This window comes from Neofelis nebulosa, chromosome 6 (assembly GCF_028018385.1).
Source record: "Neofelis nebulosa isolate mNeoNeb1 chromosome 6, mNeoNeb1.pri, whole genome shotgun sequence".
NCBI classification, from domain to species: Eukaryota; Metazoa; Chordata; class Mammalia; order Carnivora; family Felidae; genus Neofelis; species Neofelis nebulosa.
This window is the reverse complement of record NC_080787.1, coordinates 67611470-67634718: the sequence shown is the minus strand read 5'-3', so window position 1 is coordinate 67634718 and position 23249 is coordinate 67611470. Positions and strand designations below refer to the sequence as shown.

The 23249-nt window shown below is 40.2% G+C and overlaps 1 protein-coding gene across 1 annotated transcript in view; it reads left to right on the top strand.

Moving 5' to 3' along the window:
* B3GAT2 (beta-1,3-glucuronyltransferase 2) overlaps positions 1 to 23249 on the top strand; it is a 97271-nt gene that overhangs the window by 71666 nt on the left and 2356 nt on the right. The window lies entirely within an intron of this gene.

The window sequence follows — 23249 nt, the reverse complement described above, 5'->3', positions numbered from 1 at the left end:
GTTTTCATTCAGAACTAAGAATTTTGAAAATCAGAAGCTTCCCTTGTATCTGGGAAACCCAGAAGACTTCATGATTATTGTTTGCTGAGCATTTACCAGGCATCAGGCATTCTTCGGCACCCTGTGTGCATTCTTATTTAACCTTCACTCAGTTCTGCAAGGGATGTGCTTGTATCATTATCCTCCTCTAAATATAAGGAAATTGAGGCCTGGACATACTAAGTAACACATCCAAAGTTGCACAGTGATCAAACTCAGGTTAGTGCGTCTCTGGAGAAGGCACTCCCACTTGGCTTTGAATTCCATCTCACCCGTTTACAGCCCAGTGACCCACTTCTTGTTCTCTGAGCCTCTGTTGTCTTCAGCTGCAGAACAGCAAAATGGACTTCCTCACAGAATAGGATATTCAATGCAAAGCATTTGGTACAACACTGTAGACACTTGAATGATCCGTCTCTTCATCAGGAAGCAAGATTGGTCTATGTGTTCCTGTGTCATCAGAGTTCTGATGGCTCATGCGTTGTCCAGGGGACTCAACTCAGTGCTGTGTGTGACTGAGTATCATAGTGGCTAGATCTCTGCAGGCAGCTGTGGGGGAGGGGCATCGCTGCTGCCCAGGCTCCACTGCACACAGCAGGCTGTACTAGCTCAGTTTCCCCACCTATAGATTAGGGATCAGACCACCTGCCTTCTGGGGTATGGTGAAGTTGAGATGAGAACAGATAACTGCAGAAGTTCCTGCTGTTCTCTGAAAGTTTGAATTTTCACTGCATATAGCTATTTCAGATCATTCTTGAAGGTAATAATTAAGAACATGCAAACTCTTTGCTTTGGGCTCATGATGGGTTTCATTTCTTTCTTGGCTGGTGGACCTGTGCTCATTATCATTCAGTGAACTAACTCAGTGTGCACAATGGCATGTGGAGATAAACACTGGCCCTTGATTTAGATGAAATATTCCAAAAAGAAACTGATCAATAAGAGAAAAAAACAAAACAAAAGATCATTAGAAAGTTTTGAGAAGGGGGTCACCTGGGTGGCTCAGTCGGTTAAGCTTCTGACTCTTGATCTCGGCTCAGGTCACAACCTCATGGTTCTTGAGATCCACCTGCGTGTCAGGCTTTGTACTGAGAGTGCGGAGCCTGCTTGGGATCCTCTCTCTCTGCCGCCCCCCGCCCCCCTGCTCATGCTCGCTCACTGTCTCAAAACAAACTTTTTTAAAAAGGTTGTTGAGAAGTAGATATATGCTCATTTTCATAATTTCCCAGATGAAAAATCATGTCATAATTACTGATGGCACATGGGGAGGATTTCAAAGAATGATTCTCACACTTTCTAATCAGGTCACAAGGAGGGAGAAATGCCCTTTTTCACCACCTTGACTTTCCTAAGAGCTTGTGGGAGAGAGAACACCTATAGATAGAATTTTCATTTGGAACTTGTTAAGAGGCAGACAGTTTATTACTATAAATAAGCATTAAGGATTGTTGGTCTGCATGGCTAACCTGGGGGCTGACATGCATGCCAGCTTTCCTTGGCACGTGGTTGGTTGCTGTGAGTAGCATACAGGTCTCTCCAGTGACTTGAGAAACTGGCCTTAACTGGCTTTCTTCCCGGGCCCCTTGAGCAGCCATATGACCCAACCCAGACGTGCTGCACTTCAGTCCACCTCATTTCAAATCCCTTGACCACGGCCAACCCCCAGGGTCAACCAGGCATTGCCACATGCTCACGGGCCTGGCATAATCGAGAGTGGCACACACTGCCTCCAGAAGAGGGAATGTTACTTTATCTTCAAAGGATTGCCTCGCTAATTTCTAGTCACCTGTCCAGACTCATTAATGATAGAGGGATAGCTTTCTCTGGGACGTTTTTCCCACTTTTCCATCCAGCATAGATGCTGTTCCCACATGTTCCCTTTATGCAATTGTCCTCAAGGTGGTGCTCCTGTCAGTTTCCTGCCTGTCCTGGCTTCCCCTGCTGGCCATGAGCTCTGCTGGGACAGGGTTCCTCTCTTCTGCCAGCACCTGCAGGTGGGGCACCATCCTGACAGCAGTAGCTTGAATAAATGTTTGCTGAATTCATGAATTTTAACTTGTCTTTTTTTCTAGTTTAAGGATTATCAAAAGTAAAAGTTGAACAGCTTCTTATTCCTCTGAGCCCTAATTCCCATTATTTCTTAATGGTGAGATTTTTAAAAAGGGGTTGTTGAACTGTACTCCGGAGAGCTTTCTAAGGAATGACTAATTCGGTAGGTCTCAACCTGGCTACACATCAGAATTCCCTGGGGAGCTTTGAGAAGATGTCCATACATGGGCTTTGTCACTGACCAATGAAACCATAATCTGTGGGTGTGGCACCTCGTGTGACAGTGTATATTTTTTAAGTCTGAAGTGATTATAAAGTGCAGCTAGAAATAAGAACAGCTGGTGTGGGTGGTTAGAAGCTACTTTCCTGTTTCTTCCTGTGACTCACAATAGTCTTTTAGTAGCCATGGCCCCTGCTATGCCACCCATTGATCTAGTCTGGAGGTTGGATGTGGGCTAGCCCCATACTGAAAAAGTGTGAGAATGTTCAGTAAAATTATTTCCATAGAAAGCACCTCTATTGGTCAAGCAAGAAGAGAATTTGAGCATAGGGGAGGAAATTTTAAAATTATAACAGCTGAGGGGCACATGGGTGGCTTAGTTGACTCTTGGTTTTGGGTCAAGTTGTGATCTCAGGGCTTTGTGAGTTCGAGCTCTGCATCAGGCTCTGCACTGGCAGCACAAAGCCTTCTCAGAATTCTCTCTCTCCCCCTTGCTTCCTGCCCCTCCCCATTCGTGCTGTCTCTATCTCAAAATAAATAAACTTGAAAAACAATACAATTGGGAGGGAAGATGGCGACGTAGGAGGACGCGGAGCTCACCGCGCGTCCTGCTGATCACTTAGATTCCACCTACACCTGCCTAAAGAACCCAGAAAACCGCCAGAGGATTAGCAGAACGGAGTCTCCAGAGCCAAGCGCAGACAAGAGGCCCACGGAAGAGGGTAGGAAGGGCGGCGAGGCGGTGCGCGCTCCACGGACTGGCGGGAGGGAGCCGGGACGGAGGGGCGGCTCGCCGGCCAAGCAGAGCCCCCAAGTCAGGCTGGCAAAAGCGGAGGGGCCGGACGGACTGTGTTCCGACAGCAAGTGCGACTTAGCGTCTGGGAGGTCATAAGTTAACAGCTCTGCTCAGAAAGCGGGAAGGCTGGAGGACAAAGGGAGGGAGAGCGGCTGAGCCCCCGGACGGCAGAGCTCAGCTTGGCGGGGAACAAAGGCGCTCGCCAGCGCCATCTCCCCCGCCCATCCCCCAGCCAAAATCCCAAAGAGAACCAGTTCCTGCCAGGGAACTTGCTCGCTCCGCGCAAACACCCAACTCTGTGCTTCTGCGGAGCCAAATCTCCGGCAGCGGATCTGACTCCCTCCCGCTGCCACAGGGCCCCTCCTGAAGTGGATCATCTAAGAAGAACCGAGCTAAGCCTGCCCCTACTGCCCCCGTGCACCTTGCCTACCCACCCCAGCTAATACGCCAGATCCCCAGCACCACAAGCCTGGCAGTGTGCAAGTAGCCCAGACAGGCCACGCCACCCCACAGTGAATCCCGCCCCTAGGAGAGGGGAAGAGAAGGCACACACCAGTCTGACTGTGGCCCCAGCGGTGGGCTGGGGGCAGATATCAGGTCGGACTGCGGCCCCGCCCACCAACTCCAGTTATACACCACAGCACGGGGGAAGTGCCCTGCAGGTCCTCACCAATCCAGGGACTATCCAAAATGACCAAAAGGAAGAATTCCCCTCAGAAGAATCTCCAGGAAATAACAACAGCTAATGAACTGATCAAAAAGGATTTAAATAATATAACAGAAAGTGAATTTAGAATAATAGTCATAAAATTAATCGCTGGGCTTGAAAACAGTATACAGGACAGCAGAGAATCTCTTGCCACAGAGATCAAGGGACTAAGGAACAGTCATGAGGAGCTGAAAAACGCTTTAAACGAAATGCAAAACAAAATGGAAACCACGACGGATCGGATTGAAGAGGCAGAGGAGAGAATAGGTGAACTAGAAGATAAAGTTATGGAGAAAGAGGAAGCTGAAAGAAAGAGAGATAAAAAAATCCAGGAGTATGAGGGGAAAATTAGAGAACTAAGTGATACACTAAAAAGAAATAATATACGCATAATTGGTATCCCAGAGGAGGAAGAGAGAGGGAAAGGTGCTGAAGGGGTACTTGAAGAAATTATAGCTGAGAACTTCCCTGAACTGGGGAAGGAAAAAGGCATTGAAATCCAAGAGGCACAGAGAACTCCCTTCAGACGTAACTTGAATCGATCTTCTGCACGACATATCATAGTAAAACTGGCAAAATACAAGGATAAAGAGAAAATTCTGAAAGCAGCAAGGGATAAACGTGCCCTCACATATAAAGGGAGACCTATAAGACTCGTGACTGATCTCTCCTTTGAAACTTGGCAGGCCAGAAAGGCTTGGCACGATATCTTCAGTGTGCTAAACAGGAAAAATATGCAGCCGAGAATCCTTTATCCAGCAAGTCTGTCATTTAGAATAGAAGGAGAGATAAAGGTCTTCCCAAACAAACAAAAACTGAAGGAATTTGTCACCACGAAACCAGCCTTACAAGAGATCCTAAGGGGGATCCTGTGAGACAAAGTACCAGAGACATCACTACAAGCATAAAACATACAGACATCACAATGACTCTAAACCCGTATCTTTCTATAATAACACTGATTGTAAATGGATTAAATGCGCCAACCAAAAGACATAGGGTATCAGAATGGATAAAAAAAACAAGACCCATCTATTTGCTGTCTACAAGAGACTCATTTGAGATCTGAGGACACCTTTAGATTGAGAGTGAGGGGATGGAGAACTATTTATCATGCTACTGGAAGCCAAAAGAAAGCTGGAGTAGCCATACTTATATCAGACAAACTAGACTTTAAATTAAAGGCTGTAACAAGAGATGAAGAAGGGCATTATATAATAATGACAGGGTCTATCCATCAGGAAGAGCTAACAATTATAAATGTCTATGCGCCGAATACCGGAGCCCCCAGATATATAAAACAATTACTCATAAACATAAGCAACCTTATTGATAAGAATATGATCATTGCAGGGGACTTTAACACCCCACTTACAGAAATGGATAGATCATCTAGACACACAGTCAATAAAGAAACAAGGGCCCTGAATGATACATTGGATCAGATGGACTTGACAGATATATTTAGAACTCTGCATCCCAAAGCAACAGAATATACTTTCTTCTCGAGTGCACATGGAACATTCTCCAAGATAGATCATATACTGGGTCACAAAACAGCCCTTCATAAGTTTACAAGAACTGAAATTATACCATGCATACTTTCAGACCACAATGCTATGAAGCTTGAAATCAACCACAGGAAAAAATCTGGAAAACCTCCAAAAGCATGGAGGTTAAAGAACACCCTACTAACGAATGAGTGGGTCAACCAGGCAATTAGAGAAGAAATTAAAAAATATATGGAAACAAACGAAAATGAAAATACAACAATCCAAACGCTTTGGGATGCAGCGAAGGCAGTCCTGAGAGGAAAATACATTGCAATCCAGGCCTATCTCAAGAAACAAGAAAAATCCCAAATACAAAATCTAACAGCACACCTAAAGGAAATAGAAGCAGAACAGCAAAGGCAGCCTAAACCCAGCAGAAGAAGAGAAATCATAAAGATCAGAGCAGAAATAAACAATATAGAATCTAAAAAAACGGTAGAGCAGATCAACGAAACCAAGAGTTGGTTTTTTGAAAAAATAAACAAAATTGACAAACCTCTAGCCAGGCTTCTCAAAAAGAAAAGGGAGATGACCCAAATAGATAAAATCATGAATGAAAATGGAAATATTACAACCAATCCCTCAGAGATACAAACAATTATCAGGGAATACTATGAAAAATTATATGCCAACAAATTGGACAACCTGGAAGAAATGGACAAATTCCTAAACACCCACACTCTTCCAAAACTCAATCAGGAGGAAATAGAAAGCTTGAACAGACCCATAACCAGCGAAGAAATTGAATCGGTTATCAAAAATCTCCCAACAAATAAGAGTCCAGGACCAGATGGTTTCCCAGGGGAGTTCTACCAGACGTTTAAAGCAGAGATAATACCTATCCTTCTCAAGCTATTCCAAGAAATAGAAAGGGAAGGAAAACTTCCAGACTCATTCTATGAAGCCAGTATTACTTTGATTCCTAAACCAGACAGAGACCCAGTAAAAAAAGAGAACTACAGACCAATATCTCTGATGAATATGGATGCAAAAATTCTCAATAAGATGCTAGCAAATCGAATTCAACAGCATATAAAAAGAATTATTCACCATGATCAAGTGGGATTCATTCCTGGGATGCAGGGCTGGTTCAACATTCGCAAATCGATCAACGTGATACATCACATTAACAAAAAAAAAAGAGAAGAACCATATGATCCTGTCAATCGATGCAGAAAAGGCCTTTGACAAAATCCAGCACCCTTTCTTAATAAAAACCCTTGAGAAAGTCGGGATAGAAGGAACATACTTAAAGATCATAAAAGCCATTTATGAAAAGCCCACAGCTAACATCATCCTCAACGGGGAAAAACTGAGAGCTTTTTCCCTGAGATCAGGAACACGACAGGGATGCCCACTCTCACCGCTGTTGTTTAATATAGTGCTGGAAGTTCTAGCTTCAGCAATCAGACAACAAAAGGAAATCAAAAGCATCAAAATTGGCAAAGATGAAGTCAAGCTTTCGCTTTTTGCAGATGACATGATATTATACATGGAAAATCCGACAGACTCCACCAAAAGTCTGCTAGAACTGATACATGAATTCAGCAAAGTTGCGGGATACAAAATCAATGTACAGAAATCAGTTGCATTCTTATACACTAACAATGAAGCAACAGAAAGACAAATAAAGAAACTGATCCCATTCACAATTGCACCACGAAGCATAAAATACCTAGGAATAAATCTAACCAAAGATGTAAAAGATCTGTATGCTGAAAACTATAGAAAGCTTATGCAGGTAATTGAAGAAGATATAAAGAAATGGAAAGACATTCCCTGCTCATGGATTGGAAGAATAAATATTGTCAAAATGTCAATACTACCCAAAGCTATCTACACATTCAATGCAATCCCAATCAAAATTGCACCAGCATTCTTCTCGAAGCTAGATCAAGCAATCCTAAAATTCATATGGAACCACAAAAGGCCCCGAATAGCCAAAGTAATTTTGAAGAAGAAGACCAAAGCAGGAGGCATCACAATCCCAGACTTTAGCCTCTACTACAAAGCTGTCATCATCAAGACAGCATGGTATTGGCATAAAAACAGACACATAGACCAATGGAATCGAATAGAAACCCCAGAACTAGACCCACAAAAGTATGGCCAACTCATCTTTGACAAAGCAGGAAAGAACATCCAATGGAAAAAAGACAGTCTCTTTAACAAATGGTGCTGGGAGAACTGGACAGCAACATGCAGAAGGTTGAAACTAGACCACTTTCTCACACCATTCACAAAAATAAACTCAAAATGGATAAAGGACCTGAATGTGAGACAGGAAACCATCAAAACCTTAGAGGAGAAAGCAGGAAAAGACCTCTCTGACCTCAGCCGTAGCAATCTCTTACTCGGCACATCCCCAAAGGCAAGGGAATTAAAAGCAAAAGTGAATTACTGGGACCTTATGAAGATAAAAAGCTTCTGCACAGCAAAGGAAACAACCAACAAAACTAAAAGGCAACCAACGGAATGGGAAAAGATATTTGCAAATGACACATCGGACAAAGGGCTAGTATCCAAAATCTATAAAGAGCTCATCAAACTCCACACCCGAAAAACAAATAACCCAGTGAAGAAATGGGCAGAAAACATGAATAGACACTTCTCTAAAGAAGACATCCGGATGGCCAACAGGCACATGAAAAGATGTTCAACGTCACTCCTCATCAGGGAAATACAAATCAAAACCACACTCAGATACCACCTCACGCCAGTCAGAGTGGCCAAAATGAAGAAATCAGGAGACTATAGATGCTGGAGAGGATGTGGAGAGACGGGAACCCTCTTGCACTGTTGGTGGGAATGCAAATTGGTGCAGCCGCTCTGGAAAGCAGTGTGGAGGTTCCTCAGAAAATTAAAAATAGACCTACCCTATGACCCAGCAATAGCACTGCTAGGAATTTATCCAAGGGATACAGGAGTACTGATGCATAGGGGCACTTGTACCCCAATGTTTATAGCAGCACTCTCAACAATAGCCAAATTATGGAAAGAGCCTAAATGTCCATCAACTGATGAATGGATAAAGAAATTGTGGTTTATATACACAATGGAATACTACGTGGCAATGAGAAAAAATGAAATATGGCCTTTTGTAGCAACGTGGATGGAACTGGAGAGTGTGATGCTAAGTGAAATAAGCCATACAGAGAAAGACAGATACCATATGGTTTCACTCTTATGTGGATCCTGAGAAACGTAACAGAAACCCATGGGGGAGGGGAAGGAGAAAAAAAAAAAAAAGAGGTTAGAGTGGGAGAGAACCAAAGCATAAGAGACTGTTAAAAACTGAGAACAAACTGAGGGTTGATGGGGGGTGGGAGGGAGGGCAGGGTGGGTGATGGGTATTGAGGAGGGCACCTTTTGGGATGAGCACTGGGTCTTGTATGGAAACCAATTTGACAGTAAATTTCATATATTAAAAAATAATTAAAAAAAAAAAGAAAAACAATACAATTATAACAACTGAAAAGCATCACCACCAATATAAAAGACTGCCTGTTTTCACTTGGAATGTAAGTTTAATCTGTTTTTTTTTTATTGTGGTAGAATGTACCTAACATGAAATTTACCATTTTAACTATTTTTAAGTATACAGTGGTATTTAGTGGTACATTCACACTATTGTGCAGTGATCACCACTATCCAGCTTCATCACTTTTTCATCATCACAGTTACAACTTTGTACCCATTGAACACTAACTCCCTGCTCACCCCTGACCCCTGCCCAGTTTCTGGTAACAACCATCTACTTTCTATCACTATGTATTGGACCATTCCAGGTAGCTTATGTAAGTGGAGTTATGTAACATTAGTCCTTTTTATTTCGCTTAGGATGATGTCTTTATGGTTCATCCACAGGATAGAATGTGTCAGAATTTCATGCCTTTTTAAAGCTGACTACTATTTCATTATATATAGAGACCACGTTTTCTTTATCCATTCATCCTTTGATGGACATTTGAGCTTCTACCTCTTGGATCATATGCATAATGCTATGAACGTGAGTGCACAAATAACTGCGCAAATGAAGTCACTGCTTTGAATTCTTTTGCGTATATGCCTAGAAGTGGAATTGCTGGACTATAAGATAATTGTAGGTTTGACTTTTTTTTTTTTTTTTTTTTTTAGGAACCACTATACTTTCCACAATGGTTGCATCATTTTACATTCCCATCAGCAGTGCACAAGAATTCCAGTTTCTCCATGGCCTTGCCAACTTGTTATTTTCTGTTACTTTAAACATGATTTACTTGCAGGGATGCCTGGGTGGCTCAGTTGGTTAAGCGTCTGACTCTTGGTTTCAGCTCAGGTCATGATCTCACGGTTTGTTGGGTCCGAGCCCCACGTAGGGCACTGTGCTGACAGTGTGGAAGCCTGCTTGGGATTCTCTCTCTCTCTCTGCCTCTCTCTCTGCCCCTCCCACCCTTGCACTTTCTCTCTCTCTCTCTCTAAATAAATAAATACACTTTTTATTTTTATTTTTTTATTTAAAAAATTTTTGAGTAGGGGAGGGGCAGAGAGAGAGAGACACACACACACACAGAATCCAAAGCCAGCTCCAGGCTCCAAGCTGTCAGCACAGAGCCCAACGCAGGGCTCAATCTCACCAAGTGTGAGATCATGACCTGAGCCAAAGTCAACGCTTAACCAACTAAGCCACCCAGGTGCCCCCATAAATAAACGTTTTAAAAAATGATTTACTTGTAAGTGCTGGGGTTTCAGAAATAGGAACACAGATCCCTTCTCCAGTTTTGCTGTATTTCCTGGGTTGTAGAGTGACTTAGTGACACATGCAGTAGTGCTCATGAATAATGGGAAGCAGAAGACGTCATAGCTAGAATAAAGCATGAGACCATGATTCTTACTTAGACATTGTCAACCCTTCTGAGTCTGCCATTCTCAGTACATACAGCACTTCACTTCCCATCACAGTCTTTTTGGCTGTTGAGCCAATAGAACCACTTTATCTTCTGAACCTCAGTATGAAGCGTGCCATACTTCTCTGCCACCAGCTTACGAAAATCTCTGTCGTGGATATTTTTGGTGTCCAGTTAATTAAGCCTTGTTAACTTATCTTTCACTCTTTTCATCCTGATTCAGCATCCTGACGGTTTCCTTAGAAGATTTAGGTTTCTGTGATGGTTTGTTTTCAGAGTAAAGATTTAAATGAATTGTTTATAGATTAAGTAAAGAATACGGCTTAGAAATGAAGAGTGTTTTATTTTTTTCCACAAGAACAGTGACTGGCTTTTGAGGAGTTTTAAAAATTATGCAACAACAACAAAAAGTGGGGAGGGGTTTACACTGAAGCAAACATAAAGTGTCAGTCAGTATTCTGAAGCAGATTAACAGATCCATTTACAGCCAGGCCATGCTTTTTCGTTCCTTTCCTGCGCTAGAAGAAAATCATTGTAAGGTATAATTGGAGGTAAATGTGGAAAGTTGTAGCTCTCTCTGCCCCTTGGAAACACACATATCACTTGAGTATTTAGTCTTAGGACCTTGAAAATCTCTACTTAAAGACTGACATGATATAGTGGCAATTTAGAAATGATAGTCAAGGAGGAAAGACAACATTCCTTTTATACAGCCCTATTTTCTGCTTTCTATATCTGATTTAAGTAATTTAAGTGTAATGAAAATGATTCCTCAAACACTACTATTAACACATCTGTTTTTCAGTTGGATAGTTCACAGATGCCAAGGCTAGAAGGTACAAGATTATGAAAAATCACTCAGTAGCAGTTTTCCATTTTTTAAATTGATACATACTTGTCATATAACACACTAGTTTTAGGTGTACAACATGATTTGATATTTTATATATTGCAAAATGATCACCACAGGAATTCTAGTTAACATCCATCACCATATATAGTTAAAAATGCTTTTCTTGCGATGAGAACTCTCTTAACTTTCAAATATAAAATATAGTATTAACTGTATTCATCAGGCTATACTTTACACGCCCAGGAATTATTTATTTTGTAACTGAGAGTTAGTACTTTTGACCACCCTCCACCCCCCTACTTCTGGCAAACATCAGTCTGTTCCCTGTATCTGTGAGTTTGATTTTCTTTTTTAGATTTTGCATATAAGTGAAATCGTTTGGCATTTGTCTTTCTCTGACTTACTGCATGTAGCCTAGTGCATTCAAGATTCATCCACGTTGGGGCGCCTGGGTGGCTCAGTTGGTTGAGCGTCCGACTTCTGCTCAGGTCATGATCTCACAGCTTGTGAGTTTGAGCCCCACGTTGGGCTCTGTGCTGACGGCTTGGAGCCTGGAGCCCGCTTTGGATTCTGTGTCTCCCTCTCACTCTGCCCTTAATCTACTCACATTCTGCCTCAGTCTCTCTCAAAAATAAATAAACATTAAGAAAAAAATTTAAAAAGATTCATCCATGTTGTTGCAAAAGGCAAGATTTCTTTCTTTTTTATGGCCGAATAATATTATGTTGTATATATACGTAACACATCTTCTTATCCATTTATCCATCAGTGGACACTTAGGTTGCCTCCATGCCTTGGCTGTTGTACATAATACTACAATGAACACAGTGGGGGGTACATACATCTTTTTGAGTTAGTTTTTCATTTTCTTTAAAAAATTTTTTTTAAACTTTTATTTATTTTGAGACAGAGAGAGACAAAGCATGAACAGGGGAGGGTCAGAGAGACAGGGAGACACAGAATCTGAAACAGGCTCCAGGCTCTGAGTGGTCAGCACAGAGCCCAACGCGGGGCTCAAACTCACAGACCGCAAGATCATGACCTGAGCCAAAGTCAGACGCTTAACTGACTGAGCCACCCAGGCGCCCCTCATTTTCTTTTTAAATACCCAGAAATGGTATTGCTGGATCATATGGTATTTTTAATTTTTTGAGGAGCTTCCATGTTGTTTTTCATAGTGGCTGTACCAATTTACACTCCTGCCACCAGTGTGCATGGGTCCCCTTTTCTCCATGTTCTTGCCAAAACTTGTCATTATTTGTCTTTTTGATATGAGCCATTCTAACATAGGTGATATCTCATTGTGGTTTTGATTTGTATTTCCCTGATGATGAGTGATGTTGAATATCTTTTCATGTGTCTGTTGGCTGTTGTTTATCTTCTTTAGAAAAATGCGTATTCAGGTCCTCTGCTTATTTTTTAATCAGATTGTTGTTGTTTTTTGCTGTTGAGTTATATGAGTTCTTTATATATTTTGGGACATTTGCCCCCGTACATACGTGATTTGCAAATATTTTCTCCCATTTGGGTAGGTCACCTTTTTATCATGCTGATGGTTTCCTCTACTGGGCTGAAGCCTTTTATTTCGATATAGTCCCACTTGTTTATTTTTGCTTTTGTTGCCTTTACTTTTGGTATTAGATCCAAAAAGTCATCACCAAGATTGCTGTCAAGGAGCTTACCACATATATTTTTGTATAGGAGTTTTATGGATTCAGATCTTATATTCAAGTCTTTAATCCATTTGGAGTGGATTTTTGTGTATGGTGTAAGACAGTGGTTGAGTGTCATTCTTTTGCATCTGGCTGTCCAGTTTTCCCAAGACCATTTATGTAAGAGTCTGTGCTTTCCTCATTGTATATATTCTTGGTTCCTTTGTCTTAAATTAACTGACCCTAAATGCATGGGTTTGTTTCTGGGCTATTTATTCTGTTCCATTTATCTACGTATCTGTTTCATGCAAATACCTTATTGTTTTGATTACTACAGGTTTGTAACGTGGTTTGAAATCACAGAACATGATGCCTCCAGCTTTACTCTTCTTTCTCAAAGTTGCTTTGCCTATACAGGGTCTTTTTTTTTTTTTAATTTTTTTTTTTTTAACTTTTATTTATTTTTGAGACAGAGACAGAGCATGAATGGGGGAGGGTCAGAGAGAGGGAGACACAGAATCTGAAACAGGCTCCAGGCTCTGAGCGGTCAGCACTGAGCCCAACGCGGGGCTCGAATTCACGGAACACGAGATCATGACCTGAGCCAAAGTCAGCCGCTTAACTGACTAAGCCACCCAGGCACCCCCTATTCAGGGTCTTTTGTGGTTCCACACAAATTTTAGAGTTGTTTCTTTTCTGTGAAAAATGTCACTGGAATTTTGATAGGGATTGCATTGATTCTGGATTGCTTTGGGTAGTTTGGAGATTTTGACAATATTCTTCCAATCCCTAGTATGGAATAATTTCCCATTTATTTGTGTTTTCAGTTTGTATCATCATGTCAGTCTTTTACCTCCTTGGTTAAATTTCTCCCAGGCATTTTATTCTTTCTGATGCAATTGTAAATGAGATTGTTTTCTTAAGTTCTCTGTCTGATAGTTCATTACTAGTGTATAGAAATGAGAAAATTTTTGTATATTGATTTTGTATCCTACGATTTACTGAACTCATTTATTCTAACAGTTTTTGGTGGAGTCTTAACATTTTTCTATATTTGGTATCATGTAATCTGCAAATAATGATAGTTTTACTTCTTCTTTTCCAATTTGAATGACTTTTATTTCTTGTCTGATCACTGTGGCTAGAACTTCCGGTACTATATCGAATAAAAATGGTGAGAGTGGGCATCCTTGTCTTGTTCCTGACCTTAGGGAGAAAACTTCCAGCTCTTCACTATTAAGTATGATGTCAGCTGTGGGCTTGTCCTATCTGGCCTTTATTATGTTGGGGTACATTTCATCCGTATGCACTTTGTTGAGAGTTTTTATCACAAGAGGATATTGAATTTTGTCAAATGCTTTTTCTGTGTCTATTGAGATGATCATGTAATTTTCATCCTTCATTTTGTTAGTCTGGTAGATCACGCTGATAGATTTGCAGATATTGAATCATCCTTGCGTCCCTGGAGTAAATCCCATTTGATCACTTGATTCTTTTTTATTATTGAATTCAGTTAGCTAACATTTTGTTGAGGATTTTTGCATCTATGTTCATCAAAGATACCTATAATTTTCTTGTGGTAACCTTGTCAGGTTATGGTATTAGGGTATTGCTGGCCTCATAAAATGTTTGGAAGCATTTGAATGTTTGGTAAAATTCATCATTGAAGCCATCTGGTCTTCTATTTGGTTGAGAGTTTTTTGATTACTGATCCAGTCTCCTCACTAGTCATTGGTCTATTCAGATTTTCTATTTCTTTATGATTCTTGGTAGGTTGTATGTTTCTGGAGAATATCCATTTTTTCTAGGTTTTGTCCAATTTGTTAGTCTGTATTTCTTCATAGTAGTTTCTTATCCTTTCCATTTCTGTCTTGTTAATAGTAATGCCTTTTATTAAAAATAAATTTTTTAACATGTTGAATTTTTGAGAGAGAGTGTGGGTGGGGGAGGGGCAGAGAGAGAGGAAGACACAGAATCTGAAGCAGACTCCAGGCTCTGAGCTGTCAGAACAGAGTCCAGTGCAGGGCTTGAACTCACAAACTGTAAGATCATGACCTGAGCCACAGTCAGACATAACTGACTGAGCCACAGCCTTCTCTTTTATTTATAATTTTATTTGAGCCCACTCTTTCTTGGTGATTCCAGCTGAAGGTTTGTCAGTTTTGTTTATCTTTTCAAAGAGCCAGCTCTTAGTTTCATTTATCATTTCTATTAACTTTTTAGTCTCTATTTCATTTTTTTCTGCTCTGATCTTTGCTATTTACTTACTTCTTCTAACTTTTGGTGATTTTTTTTTCTTTTTCTAGTACTTTAAGGAAAAAAAATTTTTTTTGAGATCTTTGTTTTTTGTGTAGGCATTTATCACTAAGAACCTTCCCCTTAGAACTGCTTTTGCTGTATAAGTTCTGGTGTGTTGTATTTCCATTCTCATTTGTCTCAAGGCATTTTTTGATTCCTTGGCAGTTTTCCATTTTTAACCTTCATGCCCTACATTACTGTGGCTGCTGCTTCCTAACTTATTCTCCTGAAATGGTCACAGTGGGATTGGGAGTTTGAAAAAGAGAAAGGCAGGAACATCATTGGTAATGACAGAGTAAGGACCTCTGAATATTATCTTCTATAAAAACAGTGATTATCAAAATCAACTTTCTCACAACTGTGGAAGTTAACCCAAAGTGTGCATCACTCTGAGGAGTATTTGTTCAAGAAAAATGGTTAAATGTTGGTAATAACAGTGAGTATTACATTGTGTCACCTTGCCCTATTCCTGTCCCTTTCTCCCTAGTTCCACGGTGGCCTTGGAGTCAGGCTGAAAATCAACAGCTACTTATCCTAGCAGTCACTGGGAGGGAAGAACAGGGTTGGAACTTATTCAAAGCTTCATTCTAAGAGAATTTCCATTATTTGACCTAACAGGTCTTTAGAAAATCCCATTCTCCAAGCTTGTCTTTATCTGACTTCACTCAGATCTCACCCAGTACAAACAGCCTTTTCCTGGGAGCATTTTTAAAAAATAAAAAATAGGAAAACAAAAACCTCAAACAAAAACTAAATAAAAACAAAAGTAAAAACAAAATGTTGATTATCATTGCAGATTCCTGAGGCAATGGTAATAGTTATGGCAAACAATAAGCTAATCAAAAAATTAGAAAAATCTTAGATAATATTTCATTCCATAGGGGCTTTGAAAAGCCATCTGGGTGGCTCAGTTGGTTAAGCATTCTACTCTCGACTAAGGCTTAGGTTGTGATCTCATGGTTCATGGGATTGGGCCCCGCATCAGGCTCTGCACTAACAGTGCTGAGCCTGCTTCGGATTCTCTCTCCTCTCTCTCTGCCCCTCTTCCCACACACACACATGCACTCTCTCTCAAAATAAATAAATAAACTAAACAAAAAACAAAAAAACAACTGATTCAAAAGGAAATAGAAAATCTGAATAGACCTGTAAGAAATAGATTGAATTAGTAATCAATGAAACCTGTATAGAGAAAAGCCCAGTTCCAGATTTACTGGTGAATTCTAACAAGCATTTAAAAAATAATTAAGACTGATCATTCACAAACATTTCCAAAAAATAGTAAGGAGGGAACATATTTGAAGTCATTCTATTAGACCATTGTTACCCTGATCCCCAAACTGGACATCAGAAAGCAAAAAACTTACCAATATCCCTTATGAATATAGATGCAAAAATCCTAAACAAAATACTGGTGGAGTTAATCCAGAAACATAAAAAGAATTATACACCATAACCAGGTGAGAGTTATCACTGGAGTGTAAGGTTAGTTCATATACAAAAGTCAGTCAATGTAATGTACCATGATCAGTAGAACAAACCACAAAAACCACCTGATCAAATCAATAGATGCAGAAGAAGCACCTGACAAAATTCAATGTCATTTCATGATAAAAACACTAGACAGATCAGTAAGTGAGGAATGGGAAAGAACATCTTTTATTTGATGTAGGGCATCTATGAAAAAGCTAATATTTTAAACAGCTGAAGACTGAAAGCTTTTCCCATAAAGATCATGACAAAGGTGATCCCTCTTGACAGTTGTATTCACCATTGTAATACAGGTGGTAGCTAGGGTAATTATTGAGAAAAAGGAATAAAAGTCATCTAGGTTGGAAAGGAAGAAGTAAAATATCTTAAATAATCAATAGCATGATCTTTTATGTACAAAATCCTCAAGAATACATACACAGCTATCAGTGCTAGTAAATAAATTCAGCAAGGTTGCAGGATATAAGATCAACATATGAAAATGAAATGCATTTTTTTTTACGTTTTACTTATTTGAGAGAGAGAGAGAGAGAGCACATGAGCAGTGGTAGGGGGGCAGAGAGAGGGAGAGAGAGAATCCCAAGCATGTTCCATGCTGTCAGCACACAGCCCAATGTGGGGCTCAGTGTTACTAACCATGAGATACTGACCTGAACCGAAATCAGGAGTCAGACCTTTCCCAAATGAGGCACCCAGATGCCCCCTTTATACACTGGCAATGAACAATCTGAAAAAGGAAACCAGTAAACAGTTTTATTCACAACAGTGTCAGAAATAATAAAATACTTAGTAATAAAAAAAGTATGAGAATTGTATACTGGAAACTGTAAAACATTTAGAAAAATTGAACTAAATAAGTATACAGACATTTTATGTTCCTGGATTAGGAGACAGTGTTATGGATTAGAAGATATAATATTACTCCAATGGTGCAATATTCCCCAAATTCATCTGTAGATTTGGGGTAATTCCTATCAAGATTTTGGCTGCCCTTTTTCAGAAATTGACAAGGTCATCCTAAAATTAACATGGGAAATCAAGGAACTCCAAATAGCCAAAACAATTTTGTAAAACAGCAAAGTTGGAAGACTTATGCTTCCTGATTTGAAAACTGAGTATATAAAGGTACAGTAATAGTGTGGCACTGGCATAAAGATAAGCATATGAATTAATAGAAGAGAATTGACCATAAATAAGCCCTCACATTGTGGTCAGTTGATTTTTGCCAAGGGTGCCAAGGCCATTCAATAGAGAAAGATAGTTTTGTTTTTTTTTTAAAAAGTGCCCCGCCTGGGGGGCTCAGTCGGTTAAGTGTCCGACTTCGGCTCAGGTCATGATCTCACGGTCTGTGAGTTCGAGCCCCGCGTCGGGCTCTGTGCTGACAGCTCAGAGCCTGGAGCCCATTTCAGATTCTGTGTCTCCCTCTCTCTCTGCCCCTCCCCTGTTCATGCTCTGTCTCTCTCTGTCTCAAAAATAAATAAACATTAAAAAAAATTTTTTTTTAAAGTGCCCAGGGGTGCCTGTGTGGCTTGGTCAGTTATGCGTCTGTCTCTTTGTTTTGGCTCAGGTCGTTATCTCTCGGTTGGTAAGTTCGAGCCCTTTGTCAGGCTCTGTGCTGATGGCACGGAGCCTGCTTGGGATTCTCTCTCCCCCTCTCTCTCTGCCCCTACCTCATCTGCCCTCAAAACCAATAAGTAAACTTTAAAAAAAAGTGCCCAGAGTTATGAATATACTAAAAGCCATTTAATCACACATATCCTTTAAGAGCAAATTTTGGCATGTATGAATTATATCTCATTAAAGGGGGTGTGTGGGTGCGGAAGATTGACACACACACTGCAAAAGACTGGATGTGCTCTGCTAAGAAGAGATATGAAAGGAGAGGGGGTCGCCTCAGGGAGAATTAGAAGGAGGTGCCACATTGCACATCTTTCTTCAGCAATTCCTGAGACAACTGTGTGTGTATACATTTTAATTTGGAAATTGATAGTCTCTTTTTATTTCAAGTGAGTAGAGACCAACTTTTGAAATTACCAGACCTGTTGCCAGTAGTAGAAGTGTGTCAAGAGCACAGTATTCCAGTATCACTAGCCAGAGCTGACCGTCAGGAGGAAAAAAGGCCATTAGTATCTTTATTGTGGCCGAACTGTAATGTTGCCAAAATCTATCCTGTGAGAATTCGAAATAAGTTTGGTTTGTAACACCCTTGCTTTTAAGATTAGATTATGTGTAATTAGAAAAGAATATGCCAGTGGGACAAGTATGTGGAGGTAAGAGGAAGTTGATACATAACAGAAGGAACTGATAAGCATTACTGATGTGTTTATGGCTGAAAGAGGAAGAGATTTTCTGGACTTGCTTTTTCTTTTTCCAGTTTGTCTGGTTTTGGTTTGTTTTTTCCTTGTTGCAATGGCTAGGACCTCCAGTACACTGTTGAGTAAAAGTTGACAGTGACAACCTTGCCTCATTGCAATCTTCAGGGGTTTTAACACTGTCTTTCACCATGAAGTATATATAGTATCGGCAATAGGTTTTTTGTAGATGTCCTTTACCAAGTTGAGGAAGTTCACTTTTATTAGTTTGCTGAGTGGCTTTTTAAAAATCTTGATGTTGGATTTTGTCAAGTGCGTTTTCTACATTTATTACAATATATTTTTCTTTTTTATAACATCTTAAGTTGGTGAATTACACTGATTGATTTTGAAATGTTAAAGCAACATTGCAGTCTTGGAATAAACCTCATTTGGTCATGATTTATAGTTGGATTCAAATGGCTAAAACTCTTAAGAATTTTTCTGTGTTCATGAAGGTCGTTAGACCTGTAGTTTTCTTATCTTACCTTGTCTTGTAATCTTTTTTATTTTTTACCTAATACTTGTTTGGTTTTGGTATTAGGGAAATGCTGGCTTGAGAGGATTTGAAATGTTCCTTCCTTTTTTATTTTCTATACAAATAGTTAATACTTCTTCCTTAAACATTTGGTAGATACCATCAGTGAAACTATTTGGGCCTGGAGGTTTTTTGTTAGTTTGTTTTCTCAGTTTTATTTTGGTTTGGGTGGGGGGGAGGGGGGGATGGTGTGGGCAATTTTGAACTATAAATTTAATTTCCTTATTGATATGGGGCTACATAGATTATTTCTTCATGACTGAACTTTGATAGCTGTTTCTTTCAAGGAATTTGTCCATTTTTATGTAAGTTGTCAAATTTTCTGCCATAATGTTTTTTCTAATACTCCTTTATCATTTTATATTTGTAGAATACATACCAATATTCCCAGTATTGGTAACTTATGACTTTTTTTCCCCCTCTGATAGGTATGGGTAGATATTTATCAATTTTCTTGACTTCTTTTCTCAAAGGACATGCTTTTTATTTCACTGATCTTCTCTATTTTCTATTTCATTGATTTTAGCTCATAGGTTTACTAGTACATTTTTCTATTCATTTTGGGTTTTATTTGCTTTTTTTTTTTTTAAGTATAAAAAGGTGTGGGAACTTACCCTTCCTAATAAATTTGTTTATAGCTGTTAAAAAATTAATTTTCCATCTAAGTACTATTTTAGATGCATCCCACTGTTTTCATTCATTTAACCACTTTTTCATTTCCCTTTTGGTTTCTTAGATCCATAGTCTATTTCGAATTACATTGTTTGGTATCCAAATATTTGGAGATTTTCCAGATAGCTTCATGTTATTGATTTCTATTTTAATTCTGTTGTGGTCAGAGAAACACTTTGTACAATTTGAATTCTTTCATCTTTATTGAGATTTGATTTCTGGCCCAGACTATGTGGCCTATCTTGATAATGTCCCATGTGTACTTGAAGATTGTGGATTCTGTATTGTTTGGTGGTGCATCTTATGTCAGGTCAAGTGTTACATATCCTTACTGATTTCCAAATTTAGTAAGTTTTCAGTTTTTTCATTTTTTTTTTTCCTATCCCTCTTTCCAAACCTTTCATTCAGTTTCTTTGGGGTGTGTGTGTGTGTGTGTCTGTCTTGATATGTCTGTCTGTCTTGATATTTTCCTTTCTGTGTGTCCTTTTGGTAGTTTCTATTGTTCATTCTTCAAGTTTACTAGTCTTTTATTCTGCAATGATTTATCAGCTGCTAATCTCAGCCAGTATATTTTTCACAACAGTGAGATCACATTGGTTTTTTTTTTTTTTTTTTTTTTTTTTGTATCTTCCATAACTCTCCTTAGCATGCTCAATCTTTCCCCTTTTTGAACATATGGGGTATATTTGGGGTTGTATTTTCCTGCTTTGTACACATGGTAATTTTTGTAGCTCAGGCATTTTGAATTTTATGTTGCTAGGTATTAGAAAAAATAAGTATTTGTTAGATTACGTTTATGTATGTCTAACACATTTATTACACACACATTCACATATACACGCACACACGTACATACATAGGGGATACATACATACTTACATTAGGGACCCTATCTCTACTTCACTTGAACAAGCCATTCACAGTGAATCGCCAGTTTTCATTTGCATTTTATTTTGTATACAGCTGACCAGGACAGAGAATCCTAGTCCCATGTTTTTTTGTAAGGCTCCCAGTATCTCAAAAACTACTGCAAACATCTTTAAAGCTAAATTAATTTCACTAGAAAAAAGGAAGGGCACATAAAATACTTGAGGCATAAATACTTGGAAATTAAGAAAACCCAAGATCTCCATCTTGGGTTGGAAGCAGTGGTTTGAGGAGCTTAAAAACTCCTTGTCCTGTTCTCATAGGGAGAACTCTCTAACTCCCCAGCTTCATAGCACGTCATGATTCCCTGAAAGGCAACCCAGGGTGTGGGCCTGGGTAGTGTGTAGTCCCTGGGGCTGGCTGTGACCAGCTTCCTTTAAAGAGCTCACCCAGCAGGGGCATATGGGCAAAGTAGGAGATTGAAAAGCCTCTGAATTGCCTCCCTCCCCCTTTTGTATTAGATCATAGGAAATCACTTTGCTTCGGGTGAGCCACCCGGGAAAATCTCTCTCCAGGGTGCTGGCCTGCCAGGTGCACCCTCTTCTCCAGTGAGGCCAGGAAAGGGCCCCACAGCAAAACAGTGTCTAGCTTCACAGCTGGCTGGCAGCTTTGCTTAAGTTGGTAGATTGTGCTGTGTAACTCTAAGAGCTAGAAGGTATTCCCGAGCCAAGGAAAGCAAGAAACTACACTTAATCTGAATCTGAGTGGTCACCATGATGAATGTGTTAAAGACTTCAGGGAAGGGGCACCTGGATGGCTCAGTCGGTTGAGCATCCGACTTTGGCTCAGGTCATGATCTCATGGCTCATGAGTCCGAGCCCCGTGTGGGGCTCTGTGCTGACAGCTCAGAGCCTGAAGCCTGCCTCTGATTCTGCATCTCCCTCTCTCTCTGCCCCTAACCCACTCGCATTCTGTCTCTGTCTCTCTCAAAAATAAACATTAAAAAAAAAAATTTTTTTTTTTTAAAGAAAAAAATGACTTCTGGGAAAATGAAGGAAATCAAACTGACTTCACATTTTCAGAACGACTTCTGTATGGTTTGGATCCTATTTTTTTTTTAATTTTTCAACATTTATTTTTGAGAGATGGAGAGAGGCAGAGCATGAGCAGGGGAGGGGGAGAGAGAGAGAGATACAGAATCCGAAGCAGGCTCCAGGCTCTGAGCTGTCAGCACAGAGCCTGACGCGGGGCTCAAACTCACGAACTGCAAGACCATGACCTGAGCTGAAGTCGGACGCTCAACCAACTGAGCCACCCAGGTGCCCCAGATTCTATTTTTTTTTTTTAATTATAAGAAAGGGGAAATACAATTAGTACCTTGAAGCCATGTGAAAAATATACCAGGAGCTTCAGTGATGGAGAAGGGCAGACCCTCAACTGTAGAAAAAGTATGAAACTTATTTTTAAGTACATGGAAGAAAAAAAAAAAAAAGCAAGGCCTCCTAGAGCACAAAAATCACCAGTTAGAGAGGTTACTTTTTATGTGTGAATCTGAACCTCTGGCTTTTTGCTGAAGAGGTCTATGGCTGTTTTGGCTGTCTCGGGAAGGCTTCAGGCTCCTTAGCCAAGTGGTGTGAAATGCTGGTGGCCTGGTTCTGCCACCACTTTCACAGGCCCTTTCCCTGTAAACCCTGTTCTCCGGCCATAGATGGCGGCCAGCGCCACCTGCCCTTCATATTTCTAATGGTATTTTTATGTATATACCATAGTACCTCATGAACAGTGCTGTACAGTTAGTGGGGTCTTTCCATTTGCTAATTTTACATGACACACTGAGCTGACAAGGTGTCACACCCCTCTTGGCAGATGAGGAAATGGGAAAGCTTTAGGATCAAGAAAGTTTCAGTGACTTGGCCAGTGTCCCAAGTACAAGGATCTAGGCAAAATCAAAAGGCTTGTTAACTCTAAATTCAGTGTTCTTTCTGCTAGAATGTGCCACCACCCTCCAGGACTGGTGGGAGATACTGGGCCAGTCCTCAGGCTAATGCTTCATGGTTGTTTTACTTGTTCTGCCTCACTCAGCAGGTGCTGAGCCAAGTTGTGTTTGTGGGGAGCTAGCTTAGTGGGAGACTTTCCTGTGAAGAGGGCAGGGTCTAGAACATGGAAGTGGCCCAGTCTGGCATGTGGAGTGATGAGAATACTGGTTGTGGTTTTCTCACAACTCCCCAATTACTTACTGCCTAGTATCATTTGGAACTTACTTTGCTAACTATGC